The sequence below is a fragment of the Tupaia chinensis genome, unplaced genomic scaffold (assembly GCF_000334495.1).
Source record: "Tupaia chinensis unplaced genomic scaffold, TupChi_1.0 Scaffold000276_2, whole genome shotgun sequence".
Lineage (NCBI taxonomy): Eukaryota > Metazoa > Chordata > Mammalia > Scandentia > Tupaiidae > Tupaia > Tupaia belangeri.
Genome location: NW_006159759.1, coordinates 1,378,933 through 1,394,840, shown reverse-complemented (window position 1 = coordinate 1,394,840; position 15,908 = coordinate 1,378,933). Strand labels below are relative to the sequence as shown.

General features: G+C 39.7%; 1 protein-coding gene across 1 annotated transcript in view; it reads right to left on the bottom strand.

The window, feature by feature from the left end:
- Positions 1-15,908, bottom strand: part of TRPC6 (transient receptor potential cation channel subfamily C member 6) — a 108,259-nt gene that overhangs the window by 91,406 nt on the left and 945 nt on the right. The window lies entirely within an intron of this gene.

The following is a 15,908-nucleotide window of genomic DNA, read 5'->3' as shown; positions in this document are numbered from 1 at the left end:
GTGCCCACCCCCTGGGGGGGGGGGGTGATTTCTTGCTTTCTTTCTCTATGTCTCTCTCTTTTTGTCTGGTGAGCGCACGCGCCCTATAGCGAAAACCTCTCAAAAAAAAAAAAAGAAGCCAGTTGCAGAAAACCTGTACCCCTCCCCCTCAAAAAATATTTCAGAATTGCATATTTCAACTTTTATACTTTTGTTTGCATTTATATTATGCTTGATGTATTATCCAGGAACCTACGTTCATTCCAAAGTTGAGCAGCAATGAAAAAATAGCTTATTAAGAGAGTAAACAAGAGCTTGATTACAATGGAATTCTTAATGTTTCCCATGTCTGCATGAATCTAAGGATAAAACACACGGTTAGGAAATACAGTGGGCTTTCTGGGCTCCAGTGAGATACATTGACTTCTGAGTACCCCTCAGTGCTCTGGCCAGTTTCAGGTAGTATCTGGCCAGAGTCAGACAATAGGAAGAGGCAAGTAATCAACCTCACTATATCCTATACTCTGCTTCACCCACAAAGTGAGAAAAAAATAACAATACTAAAAATGAAAGATAACAAGTCAGCAAAATTCTTTCTTAACTAAGAGTTGATGGAAGTTACTCTAAACTCCCACCTGAGACAGGTAGCAGGTGATCATCTCTTAGCCCAATGCTCCCTCAATCAATTCCAGCCCTATTTCCTCACCCTGTTACCCTGTCCTCTTGCTAAGTGTGGGCACATCACCCTATTAACTTCCCCCTCCCCCCACCAGTCCTCTTTAAACTTGTCTTGTTCTCTAAGCCTCGGAGTCTTGTAACAGGCCACAAAGATTAGGGTTGATCCAGGCCGCATTAGTGTTTCCTCTTTCTTGTTACCTAGACAATTTTCAGTGCTAAGAGAGGGTGGTCTAATAGTTACAGAGCCCTCGCTCTGTGCTAAGCCATAAGGATTACTGTTTTAAATGTGACCTACGCAAAATTCTTGTGAAAAAATTTAGTTATCATGGGATTAAAAAGGTGAAAACCTCATCCAACTATGGGATTAAGAAATGAGCTTGGTAAAGTCATGAGGATTAAGGTCATTAGAGTGAGGCACCCGCAGTGGCTTGAATATTTCTTCCAAATTTATGTGTGGAGATTTGGATGCAATGGAATTAAGTGGGTGAAAACTGAATTCAGTTATGTTACTGAAAGGTGGGACCTTTGAGAGGTGATAAAGATTGAGGTCATTAGGGTGGGGTCCCTGACTGTGCATGGTGGGTTTATCTGGAGAGGGAATGAGACAAACAGACACAGAGGCGTGTGCCCCTGCTCTCCACCACTTTGTGATGCAGCCAGAATATCCTCACCATGTGCCACCCCTGAATCTTGGACCTTCAAACTGTGAGCTGAATAAACCTCTGTCCTTATAAATCACCCAGTTTCACATATTTTCTGTTATTAGCAACAAACATACCAGAACGGCACCCATGACTGTGTCCTGATAGGCTTACAGGAGAGGGAATGAGACCAACACACAGACACTGGCACGTGTTCTGCTCTTGCTCCATCTCACCATGCAAAGCCCTCAGCTAGCAAGAAGACCCTCACCAGCCCATCAGCCCTTGACCTTAGACCTCTCCAACTATGAGCTAAATAAGCATCTATTCCTTATAAGCCATCCAGATCCAGGCATTTCTGTTATTACCAACACAACGGACTAAAACAAGGACACTACCATAAATAGGGGTGCTGACCTGGGAGCTCACTCTGGCCTTAGAAAGCATCATTCACTGGCTGATTTTGCAACCTTTCTTTTGGCTGAAATCAGCCTTCATTACCTATTCTGCAAAGGATGGAGCTTTTAGGCTTGGTGTCAACTGGTCATGAAGCATATGGAGGTTCTATATTATGTCTTCCGTTCCAATACCTTTCTTTTCAACTTTGCCATGTGGCATCCTACTCTTTCACCACTCTGAAATAGACCTCCTATTTCATTATTATTTTACAAAAGAGCTTCCTCTTGCTTCCCCTAATTTCCTTTTCCTGTCTAGGAAGAGTCCTGTGAGCTCAGTGTATTTGCTCATGGTCTGAGCTTAGCAAATGGTTGAGTTGATATTTTCTGCTTGCTGTTATTGATGTGAGTCATCAGCTCTTCCCATCCTGGGGTGAATATGTGCTGTGACATACGAACATACGAAGAAGATGGATAAAAATATCTCATCTTTTTGAAAGAAGAGGTGGTGGAAGAACAATTTTACTTTTAGATTAACATGGGCACATAAGAGGATGCCAACTTTAGTGTAAAATGGATGTTAAAAAACATTGATGCCTACTGTGAACTGTGCCAGATTTCTATGAGAACCATTTATTTATTTTCCACAGTTAGGATATAAAATGTTGATAATTTTATTTATAAATGTTGATGATTTTATTTATAAAATTTTGAGGGATTCTATTCCATTTATTCCCTAGGGGGTGGTTTTCCATAAAGTTATCACTGTAGATTTTAATAAAGCAAATAGTTGAAACCTTTAAAATTATGGTAATATCATGGCTACACCTCTAAGTAAAGGTGAACATAAAAAATATTTTTTAGTACTTTCTAGTAATTTGAAAGAATTTTTATCGCAGTGCTTTTTCTCAAGATTTATCTTTAAAAACTGTAAACTACTTGAATAGTTCATTTTTAAACCAACTTCTAGCCATCTTGCAACATCTGTCAGCAAAGTTCAGAAATGAAGATAAGCCCCCTATGATGCCAAGATGATCACTTTAGTTTCGTTTTGGATCAATAGAACTGTAGGTTTCATTGTGGTGGCATATGAATGACAAAAATTTTTAAGTCTTTGGTTAGAGTTTCATGGAAACTGACCTATTATTCATTCTAAACTTTACAAATTATCAGTCTGGGAGTTGGATCTCATCTATAGTGCTTTTTATTTGAAAAATGAGAACACTTCACGTATGAAATCTCATCCTGGCCTTTCTTTAAAAAATCAGAGGATTTAGGAACACAGGCTTCTAGTACATCATGGCAACAATTGACCAGGGCTGAATGGAGACTTTCATTTTTATGACAAGGTCACTACATCCCTGATCCTTCCTGCCTTTACGTCAGGTTTGCTTTACTTGTTTCCATTACTTGCCCGGGCATTTGAGTAGGCAAGAATGATTCATCCAGCCATCCTTCCATACAGCAGACATTTTTAGATATTGTGTGTAATAGTAGTTCTGTAACTCACAAGTATGTGACTAAGCCTACCCTCAAATACCCAAAAGCTCCATACAGCAGACAGAAATTAATCAGTAGACTATACTGTGGGAAGAACAATGGCACAGGTATGTCCAGAATTTAGGGGAGGTCTTCAAAAATCTCACGGAAAATTAAGCATGAATTTCAATTTTTTTTAAGTTTTTGACATATGACATCTGTGCTCCCCATAGAGAGAGAGAGAGACAGTGAGAGGGAAAGTGAGAAATCATTTCCGGGGAGAATGGCCATCCCCCAATCCTTTCTCCTCTTGGAATTTGGTACGTGCACACACACACACACGCACACACACACACACACAGAGCATGATTTTCAAGCCGCCAGGTCCAGGACTCTAACCTCAGAATCATCCTTAACCTCTGTGCCATCTGTTGGCACTATATCCCTCCTTCCTTTTTTTTTTTTTGTTAATATAGAAAAGAGCCATTTTATATAAACAAAAACAAAGAAATGGAAATATGTTTCAAGAATGTGGCAGAGAAGTTAGAGACTAGAAAAAGGTAAATGGCATGCAAAGAAAAAGTTACAAAAAAATTATGTTCACAATGCTCAATTGAAGTATCTTTTGATAACTTAAGGTATCATTAAGAATGTCAATCACTATACCATTATGCCAATAAAATATCAATGCTGTAAAAGAGGCTTGAGCCTTAAGGGATTTTTCCTCCTAAACGAGTAATATTCTATTTGGGTAACTCACTGTTTTTTGGTTTTTTTTTATTTTGTTTTGTTTGCTTTTTAATACAAAGGCATTAGACAAATTACTGCAATGAAAAGAAGTCTCAAGTACCGTCTCTCGCATTTCATTTGTTGCTTTTGATATACCTCAGGTTGAAAGTGAAGGATCAAGTTCATTAGATATGTGTAAATCAAGTCTTGTATTTAGTTAGGGTGAGCACTACTATAAATCGTATATATGAGCTCATGCCAGCTCTTAATTACTTACAAGTTCCTTTCTCACACTTTCTTTTATTTCAAATTTTCATGCAGACAACAAATTTTCATGCAGACACCTTGGGGTCTGCATGAAAATTTGAGAATAGTGGTTTTCACCCTTTCTGTTCTGCTCCATATCTGATTTTGTGGTTATCTATGGGAGAGAAGCTCCCTTGCCTGGATAGAGATGGTGTAGGATGGATTATGTGCCTCTCTCAGGACACCAGGGAAGGTCTGGCAATATCAGAGAGTTCTAGCGATTAACTTACATCCCCTGAAATGTATTATACTATCAAATGGGAAAGAAAAACAACTGCAATATAAGTTGGTATAGAATGACCCTGTTTTCTATATTTTTTTTCCTTTTTTTGTTCTATTATGTTTTCACCATAGGCATGTGTGCTTGCTGGAGAAAGATAGAGACACTGAGAGGGGAAGTGAGAATTCATCCCCTGGGGGGATGGCCACAGCACAGACCCTTCTCCTCCATTGTCCTCTCAGGATTTGGGGTGCACATGCACACATGCCTAGCATGATTTTCAAGCCACCTGGCCTAGGACCCAAACTGCAGCCATGTAGGAATCCAGCACCTTAATCACCATGCCACCTGCTATCCCCTAGAATACATTTATATGAGTAGAAAGATATGAAATTATATGTAAACTATATGCATATTAATTTATGTATTTATATGCAGGTGTTAAGTCACATGTATAAATAGATATGAAAGGACATACATAAAAAAGTTTTGTTTTGGGCTCATTTTTTGGTTTGGTTTTTGGCTTTGTTTGTTTTTGGTTTTTGTTTTTTTCTTTTGGGGGGGGGGGTTTTGCTATAGGGCACATGCGCTCACCAGGAAGACAGAGAGAGACAGAGAGGCAGAAAGCGAGAAATCACCCCCCCCTCAGAAGGGATGGCCAGGCCGCAATCCCTTCTCCTCCATTCTCCTCTCGGGATTGTGGGCATGCATGCACACGCACCTGGCATGAGTTTAAGCCACCGGGTCCAAGACTCTAACTGCAGTCGACTACATGGGAGTCCAGCAACATAGCCATTACATGAACTGCTGGTCCCTTGTTTTGGGTTTTTAAGACTTTTAATTTATTATTTAACTTTGCTATAGGGCATGTTTTCTCACCAGAGAGAGACAAAGAAAGAGGGAAAATGAAGAAAGCAAGTCACACAGTCCAGGACTTGAATCACAGTGAGCCATGTGGGAGTCCAACACCTTAACCACCATGACACCTGCTGGTCCTCATATAAATGTTTTTTAAAATTTAAGAATACAGTTCTTTAATTCCTATTGTTAACAAATTGCCCAGGACACACCTCACCACTGTCTAAGATACTCCATTATATCACAAAAAGATACTGTCAGCTGCTTGGATGAGTAATGTAAATCTGTGGTAAATGAATATCCCAGATACGAAAAACCCAAACCTGCTTTGACTATGGGTTGTTCCTAATTCTGACTTCCTCTTCTGATTCTCCTGAAAATGGATAAACCAGGTCATAAAAGGGAAGGTAGCCATGGAAGTTTTAAAAATAATTATTGTAATTGGAAAAAGAGAGAGAGAGTTTAGTTTTCACAAATATCTACATCTTAAATAAAAATTCAAGTACCTTTCCTCTTGCCATTATTACAAAAACAAAAAAGATAAATTCCCATGGATGTTCAATCAACACAATGTTAAAAAGAGAAACTGCTTATATTCATGTTTTCTTTTTGGTAGAATTATTTAACAGTATTTAATGAACACTACTTTAGGTATCAAGCATATCACAAAGCTCTTAGAATTCATCAAATTACCTAAGGTGCACCAGGTCAATCATGGCATGGTGGTTAAGGTGCTGGCTCCCACATGGCCAACTCTGTAGTTCTTGTCCCAGACCTGGAGACTTGAAAATCAAACCAGGTGCAGGCACATGCATGCCCCAAATCCTAACAGCAGAAATAGAGAAGAAGGTATTGTACCATGGCTGCCATCATGGGGGAATTGCTTTCCCACTTTTCTTCTCTCTCTCTCCAGCAAGCACACATGCCCTCTGGGGATTTAAAAAAAAATTATATAAAACTCCAATATTGTAATATTTCTGAAAAGGCTAAGAAGAAAACATGGTACCCTAAAAGCAAAGTCTAGTGATACCATATGGCAGCCATAGAGGAAAGAATTTTGGGGTTAAGGCTAATATACTATGATCATTTTGCATAAGATGTTGATTTATTTCTCCTACAAATAACTATTGAATCCCCATCAAGTGTTAGTCACTTGATCCTTGTCTTAAGGGAGCTGTTATTCTACTAGAAGGATGGGAGTGTAAAATTGTGAGGGTCAAAGCACACAAGCAAGGGGGCAAACAAACAGGCAAATATGAGCTCAAGTACTCGCTTAGATAGTTAAAAACCATCAACTCCTGGGACCAGCAGTTAGCGTAATGGCTATGTCACTGGACTCCCACATAGTCGACCGTGCTTCGCGTCCCGGACCCAGTGGCTTAAACTCATGCTGGGCCCGTGTGCATGCGTGCCCAAGATCCCGAGAGGAGAATGGAGGAGAAGGGATTGCAGCGTGGCCATCCCCCCTGTTGGGTGATTTCTCGCTTTCTATCTTTCTGTCTCTCTGTCTCTCTCTTTCTGGCGAGCACACGCGCCCTATAGCAAAAACCTCTCCAAAAAAAAAAACAAAACCACCAACTCCTGGGCTAGTTACTTTACCTTCCTGAACTCCTTCTTTTCATTTCCAAGTGTAAATAATACAGGTTTACTGTGAGGATCAAATAAGCTAGTATAAATCAAGCAAAGGACTGGCATGATCTTATTTGTGATTTAATGTCAGTTAGAAAATAAAGTCCAAACCTTGAAGTTCTGGACAAGTCATAAAGGTTACTTTTCAGCTTGGACTCTTTCAGGTTTCCTCTTCATCATTTACTCAAATGCTAGCAAGCCGAACACCATGTTTCATGATTTTTTTCTTTTTAAATTTATTTTATACACTTAATCACTGTACATCACCATAGCTTGTAAAATGAATTTTCCCAGCATGAATACACTGTAGACCAGCCCAGTTAAAGATACCATGCACATTAGCATCAACACACAGTCCTCCATTTCACTGATTCTAAGACATACACTTCTCCAGAACAGAACATGTCTTATCATTAAAGGCTGCTTGCAATCTCTGTCAGTCAGGTGTCAGTCATTGCAATGACATAGTGTTCATCGCCAGGGCATGTATGGACATTACAAGCAATGACAATCAACGTCTCAGAACAGATGACAGTGGCTCGAAAATACATACTGTTAAAGTGAAACACTTCTTTAAAACCTAAGAAACAAATGCCCGTCTGTATGTGCATGTGTGTATTGGGGAGAGTGAGGAACACATAAACAATAGTGGTGATTCAGATTTGTTTAGCAACGATTTGGAACTGTGAGTCAAAATAGGCTAACTCTGGGGCCAGCAGGTGGCATGGTGGTTAGAGCTCTGGACTTCCACATGGCTGACCTGGTTAAAGTCCCAGGCACCTAGAAGCAGCTTTCTCTCTCTCTCTCCCTCTCTCTCTCTCTCTCTCTCTCTCTCTCTCTCTCCATCAAATTTTAAATAATAATAATAAGTAAAATAAAATTTTTAAAAAGACATTTCTAAGAAAAAAAATAGGCTAGTTCTGTATAATTGCCTAGCACCAAACACCAAATCCTATTGGTCTATCATGGATTCTTTGAAGAAATGCTTCATCACCAATGTTCTCTTGGGCACAGAGGACATTACTATGTAGGAAAACGGGCATTGAAGATCCTGGGCTGAAAAGTAGCTCAGGAGAGTCTATCCCTGAATGTGAAGGGGCTTTAGGAATATTGTTAAAAGTTAAGTTTGTTTCAATTTTCTTTTATATAGATGCATAAGAGTTATATACAACCCAAATCTATACCTAATTAAGCCTAAAGAGCTGTTTTCATAGATAGGAAATACAAATCTAAGATACAGTTTAATGATAGCACTTTTTAGGAGGAGGGAGGCTGTTTCTTGAAGGAACGTGAAGTATCAGGGCAGGTTAAACTGATAGATGCTTAGACCTGATGAAATACAAAGGTCATGGTTCCCAAATATGGTACCTGGCCCAACGAAGGAATTTATTGAAAAAAATAATGAATCCCTTAATTTGGACTACAGTGTCTGGCCCTTAATTGCCCTCTAAGAAGAGATCCTGCAGAAATCATGCCCTGGATAAGTGCGGGGCTTGTCACAATGCCCAGGGATCGACTTTTCATACCTAACTCACTTTTCAGTCTACTTAATGAAATATTCTGTTGCAAGCAGGCTAGCACAATAACAAAAATGAGTTTTATTTCTAACAGTTAAACTCTCTAAAAGATTTTTAAAACTACGTTTGGAAAACATCACACACTTTGATTTATGTTATAAGTCTCATGATCATTTTGTTAGCAATTCCCATGAAGAGAACTCCTGCCAGTTTTGTGCTGATCCAACACATGCCAGCACAAAATGCTCATTGTACTGTAAACCAGACCTGCTGTAATTGAAACATGGAATCCGCCTTGAATAGGCAATCAATCCTAACATGACTAGCCATACTGTAATTGATTTCTGGCAATATACACCTTCAAAGAAGCACCATGTAAAATGCTTTTAAATTAAAATTATGCAAATCCTGCAGTGAAATCTCCAGTTTCACACTACGCATTGAGTCAGTCGCTCTAATACACTCTGCATTATAGCACAGAAGTAATTTCATCCACATGATAGAAATGAAGAGTAAAAGAAAGCTTTGTCTCTTGTAATCTTTAAAGAGTCATAATTAGTTTGTGGAACTTTGGTTAAATTAGTCATCTACAAATTACAGTACTTCGTTTTGGTACATTCACTGTCTGCCTTCGGTGACAAAGATTGGCAATTTTTCAAAGCCTAGTTTCATGTTATTTGCAATGAATGATAGAACAGAATCTTTTACTCCTCCTTTCTTTCTTCCATTTCTACCAATTACTGTCTGTGTGAGATTTGGAAAAGTCATTTAACCTCTTCTTTCTGTGAGTATTTTTATATTATGTAATAAAATAGGAATTATAAAAGTGCATATTTCATACGTTTGTTCCATCGGTTAAATGAGTTAATAGCTTAAAAAGCACTTAGAGAAGGGCTTCACACATATAAACTCCAATATATCTAACTATTAATTAACTATTAATATTTTTATTATAACTGGACATCAGTATAAGAATTCAGTAGAGATGAATATATTAAAGTAGAGTATAATATAAAGATGGTCAAGATTTGGGGCCAGCCCTGCAGCACAGTGGTTAAGGGAGCTGTATCCCACATGGTCAATCATGGTTCAACTCCCTGCCACAGCACCTTGAAAAACATGCCAGGTACATGTATGTGCATGCCCCAAGTCTTGGGGGGTGAAGAAATGGATGGAAAAGAATTGTAGCATGATAGCATCCTTTGCAAGGTATTTTCTACCCTTCTCTTTCTTTCTCTCTCTCTCCCTCTGTCTCTGAAGAATGTGTACCCTCAGGATGGTGGGGAGCCAATATTTCAATAGAAAGGATAGGTAAGAAACACACTTATTACTGTTGTTCATAACCTTTTCTTCCTATCATCTCCTGTTACCCCCAACGTAATTTAGAATAGGCACAGGACAAGAATCTTGGTTCAGTAGTTAAGAGCCAACCTGTGGCTCCCTAAATACCTATGAAAAGAAAGAAAAGGAATGATGAGTGGGATTCCCAAAAGGACAACCCACTTACAGCCATCTGTGACTGGCACAAATATGATTATATGGGAGGCTGAAAAAGTAAGAATTCTGTGTAACCACTCCTGTGTTCATTCATTCCAGCCTGCATTCTCTGAGATGTACTGGGTTTTGCCCTCTTGACAACAATTCTGTTCTATCACTTATTGCAAATAACATGGAACTAGGTTTTGAAAAATCGCCAATCTTTGGCTGTGTAATGTTCTGCAAATTGCATAACATCTCAAAATCTCAGCATAACATTTAAAAAAGACATTAAAAATATGCCCAACTGCATTGCACAGTGGTAGTGCAATGCTCTGCAATGCTGGAAGCCATAAGGAAATTGAGGGTTTGGTTCCCAGGTTGACCTGTACATGCTAGGTATTCACTTGCTTGCAGTGATCATGGCTGGCTGAGAGGGTTGGGGGAAAAATCGTGGCATGAGACCTTGTTGAGAGTCCCCATCCTTCTGTCTTTCTGTCTCTCTCTATCATGAAAGGAAAATAATAAGCTTTTCTAAAAACTAGGCAAGTGGCTGCTCTAAAAAGCAAATTACATTTGTATGTTTAGGAAAAGGCCTCCTACTGAATAGGTATTCAAAAATATTAGTCTCCCTAAATATATATAAATATTTTAGATTAGTTACCACTAGAAACAGCAACTTGGTTTGAACTATCTATAATTCTAGTTAATATAATTTCTCCTGTTTGTTGTGGCCTAATTAGCTGAATTAGGTACAAAGCAGTAATGCCCCAATCATATATGCTATTTGGGCATCTGTAACACTCCTTTCTACATATTACTCTAAACAGACTTTCTATAAGAAATATCATTCAATCCATTCCAATGGCTTAAAGAGGTCTTAAGCAGCATACCAAATTTTAGATGCCAAAATTTAATTGAAATTTGGCATAAAGATAAGCACTTCTCCATGTATTAAAAGCCAGCAGAAGACTCCTAAACAAAGAACAATCACAAATGGTAATTTTATCCAACTGGATCTAATTACATTTAGCATGAGTTTATGAAAGAAGGAGAAAACCAAGAATGGAATCAAGAAAATGTTTCCCATTTATGACTTATACTTTCTAAGAGGCAAAAATGAACTCTCTATGAATTTGCTTCTTACAGCCAAGGAAACAAAACAGTCTAGAGAAAAAAATAATGCAGCATCTTCTCAGAGGTAAACATTCTTTACAGAATGAATGTGGGCATTTAAACATACCTGGCAATTACTCCACAACCTACAATGTTGGCACCCTTTAAAAAAAATGTATCATGATGATAATTTATAACCAGCTGATGTTGACTCCTTCAAACCAGGGGAGATTTGGAAACAAAATAAGGATTTCTGTCATGCAGAACATAGACTTCCAATGTGGTCAACCATGAGAGACTCACCGTAAATCCAAGTGGCTAGGGGAGAAATTGATCCTCAATGAAGAAGGAGAACCAGAACCAAGGTGGTCTTAACACTTGCTTTTCCCCTGGGGAGCAGCTTCCACACTGCAAACTTTTAATCAAGGTCTAGAGCTTGGGTTTCTGGTTATAGATGTTATTTCAAATGACTTAATATTGGGTTATCCAAAAAGTCATGATGTGTTTTTGCATAGAAATAAATACATCATGACTTTTCCAACAACCCAATAGATACTGGGATTCTCTCAATTTTAATGACTGCATATATAGCAGACATCATGCTATCACACATGTTCCCTTTGACTGATTTTATCACTTGATAAGTATATCCTATTAAAAAAAATAGGCCCTTTGCTTTTATTGGAAATCCCAAATACTTCTGTTGGGCTGTCATGTTTTGATGTGATTGCCCCTTTCAGATCAGAAAGCGAAACCACACTTCTGGGGTAAGTGGTAGGTCTTTGCTTAAAGGAATGGATATACCTAATGTCCATCATTCAGGAAAGAAAAAGATGCTTTTGAAAATGGAGTTTGAAAGGCAGATCTTACAGTGAAGAAAGAAAGGGAGCGATCCTTCCTCTGTCTGGTCTAGGACTATGAAGGGTTAGATTGATAGAGGATGATCTGAAGAGGGCTCACTGTTCGTGGATGAAGCTTCGTGTTAAACACGGTCAGTCTTTAGGAGACTCCATAAATGAGTTTGAAGAGCAGTTACAGCCAGTTATCAGTTTTCTCTATTATTTTCTTTGGTTATCTGAGTGTTTTAAAATTAACTTTATTTATTTATTATTATTATTTTCCAGTTTTATCAAAGAGAGACAGAAAGAGAGAGAGAGAAAGTGAGAAAGCAAGCCACCACGTCTAGGATTTGAACCACAGTCAGCCATGCGGGAGTCCAGAGCCTTTAACCACCACGCCACCTGCCGGCCCCACCCCTGAGTGTTAAATAGGTCCTGGTAAAGATACAACCTCATCTCAGTTGTACATAGTGATCTTTAAAGGAAGAGCTTAGAATTGGAGAGCTAAAAGAAGAGTGATGAAGTGGCTGTGGTAGTGATCATGACAGATTCCCCAGAAGAAGACATATCTTAGTGACAGGCAGCTGGAATATAAGCTATGTGTATCTTTTTATATGTGGACATTCACTCTTCTACTAACTAAGAGGATCCAGATGCTATCTTACTAATGGAGATGACATCACTTTATTCCTTATCAGAATAAATACTGAGGAGGAAGGACATGTTTTTGCTGAAGAATAAATTAACTAATACCACCTCTTTGCTAGGCACTTTGCTGAGTGTCAGGTATGAAGTACAGCCTTACCTCTGGAGACTTACAGTCCAGTAGGGGCAAAGTGATAAGTGAATAAATAAGTGTAACGTGTTTGAGTAAGTGTATTTGTAAAATGAGGGAGAGATAACAAGCATGTAATAATTTAATATGATGCATAGGCCTGAGTTGGTACTCAATCTAAACTTTGTTTATCCCACCTATGTACCTAACCAATTGTATAGAGACTTCCCATTAAGCTTTGCCTCTGAAAGGTCTCACTACTTCCCAAAGCCACTGGGAACCCAGCTTCCAGAACATGAACCTTTGAGAAACAAACCGTTATCCAGACCATAACAGAATACATGACCTATTCACACACAAAAAAATCATTTTTGTTCTCATCATGTGAAAGAAGGGATAGAATTAAGGATCTCTTTGAGTTTCTTCTAAGACTGCAAGTCAGTATGTTCCCCTTTAAGGGTGTTTTGTCCATATCCATGTTTACAGAGACAATATCAGCAATAGCACATCAACTCTGTGTATAAAACACTGTATTAATAACTAAAGAGTAAGTAAACATTTAAATGGAAAACCTTTTATGTAAGAGAAAAGCCATAGTTCCTGTAAATTATACATATATAACCTATATATCAAAATACATTATGAGTAGATTCCCCTCTCTTTCTCTCTCTCTCTCTCTCTCTCTCTCCCTCTCTCTAGCATATATGCCCTCTGGCAATTAATTTTTTTCCACCCACCCCAATTATTTTTAAAATTCAGTTACTTGATTATGCAACTGGAAAAAAAAAATACCTTACCAGAGAAAACAGTGAGTGAAAAGTAACTGTCAAACCTTTTAGAAATAATAGCTGTAGATAAGACCAAACTCTAATTCTAGGATGGCTCACTCTTAGTATTTTGTTTGCTTGTGTGTTTATTTGTTTCTTGCTAAAGGATGTTGCACTTTCCAGAGAGAGACAGAAAAAGAGGGGAGAGTGAGAAATTACCTCAATGGGGATGCCCACACCGCAATCCCTTCTCTTCCAGTTGTCTCTCAGGATTTGGGGCATGATTTTTAGGTCACTACATTCAGGACTTGGACTGTGAAATCAGCCAAGCGGGAGATAGCATCTTAATCTCCATGCTACCTGCTGGCCCAGCATGGAGCACTCTCATATTTATTACAGTACCTCCAATTTGATACAGAGGGTGCACACTGAAAACACATTAAAACATTTTTGCTTGTCTCTGTGCTGCTTAGTTCTAAGAGAGGTCTGGGATTCCTAAAGTAAAGCAGAAAAATACCTGTTCTCCAAATAGTAGAAAATGCAAAGAACCATACCAATCAGTTAGGCAGTTAGTCACATTTGAAGAAAGCACTGGAGAAAGTTTTCAGAACTTGGAATTATTACTTTATTTAACCTCTCTCACTATTAATAAATGACTGCACGTATTTGAAACAAATCATTTTTCCCACAGACACAGTAGTAAATGGTTATAGGGGGATCAGTTGATAAAAATAAAACAGAAAAGATTTTGTTCATGTGACAGTAATTTTTTTAAAGGCACTTTAAGCCACTTAATTTAGCCAGCAAATTACTGCTGCCAAACATAAAGCCCTCTGTCTTGGTGGATCTCAGGTCTCTGTCAATTAAGATGTACATTCCATATTTTCAAACATAGACTTTGAAAATAGCTGCATCCAGAATATCCGGGTTGATTTATTGTTCTTTCTATTATCATTTTTTTTTCTCAGCTTATATCTACTTGCTATTCAGAATGAGGTCCCTGGGCTAGCAGTCTTGACATCATCTGAGAGATTGTTAGAAATGCACAATTTCGGTCTGTACCTAAGACCTGCTGAATCAGAACCTGCTCTTTAACAAGATCTCCAGGTGATTCACATACCACCACAGTTGAAGGAGTCTGTACTGAGACATGGAAATATTTTCTCATTTAGCATCAAGTATAAGATATGTTTGGGTGTGATAAAAATGTCCTGGAATTAGATATTGGTAATAGTTTTACAATTTTGTAGATAAGATTAAACATTGCACCGTACAACTTATACCTCTTAATTTTCTAAGAAGAAAAAAAAAAAAGATGTTCCAGTGGATGCTTTCAAATCATACAAGGCAGAGATGAGCAGAACTTTTTCCTTTTAGCTTGGGGGAGGGGTAAAGAGAATTAGATGCACCGGTTCCTGAGGCTCCTCTCTTACTGTGAAAGGGAACCAGAGTAGGCCTGGATTCTGGGCATCCTGACCGGTGCCCTGAAGGCACACCCACCCATCCCTGGGGCTGCCTGCTCAATGCCTGTGGAGCAGAAGTCTCCCTCCACATGGAGCTGCTTACAAGCTGAGAACTGCTTTCCCCAGGAAACCCCTGACGGATGGATGTGACAGGTCAGGAAACCTAACCGTCCTATCAAGAACATGGGCAGGGAGGCAGAAATGCTATCTGCCCCTGTCCTGTGGTCACAGGCCTGTGGGGGAGGGGAGACTCTTCTCCATTACACTCTCTGCCTACCCCCTTCTTCCTCCTGCTACTCCCCCCAAAAATAGCATTAAATAAAGGTTAGTAGTTAGTCGCAGTCCAATAGAAGGCCCTGGACACCCTCAACACCCTCGCGTCTACACACCCAAAATCTGCTGGCCTGCACAAGGCTGGTCTCCTCTGAAGCCCTTAGTGAAAGCTTCGCGCCACCAACGCCTCTGTGTTCTATTTCTCCATCTTAACCCCAAGGTTCGGGGGTATAAGAGGGGTTGTCGGGGGAGACAGGGCCACCCTTTCCCACACACAACCTCAAACTTCTGCTTTGCTAAAGGACCTGTGCGCGCCTCTGAAATAATAAGGCAGGCAAAACGTAGAGACCGCTTCGCGCGGGTTCCCGACTTTTCCGGATGCACAGAGGCGCGGACGGGACCCTTACAATTCTAGTCATCTCTGTCCGTGTGTTAGGAGTCACGGTGGGGTACAGCGGGAATATGATGGATGAGCCTCCTGTTCAGATCGCTCCTGTTGCACGGCGATACTGAGCCTCATGGAGACGCAGGGTGACTTGGACTGAAGAAGCTGACCAGCTATCTGGTGACCTGGTGTCGGTGCTCCGCGGTCTCACCTAGCGGACAAACACGCCTGTGCGTCCTCACTAGGAGCGGACCCAGATCTGCCGGCGTGCACCCTTCCACTCACTCGGGTCCCGTCCCCGGCTGGCGCGGACCTGCCACCCCCTGCCCTTGGAGGTACACACGCGGGTTCACAACCACGCAGGTTCTAACCTGCGCGCGGAG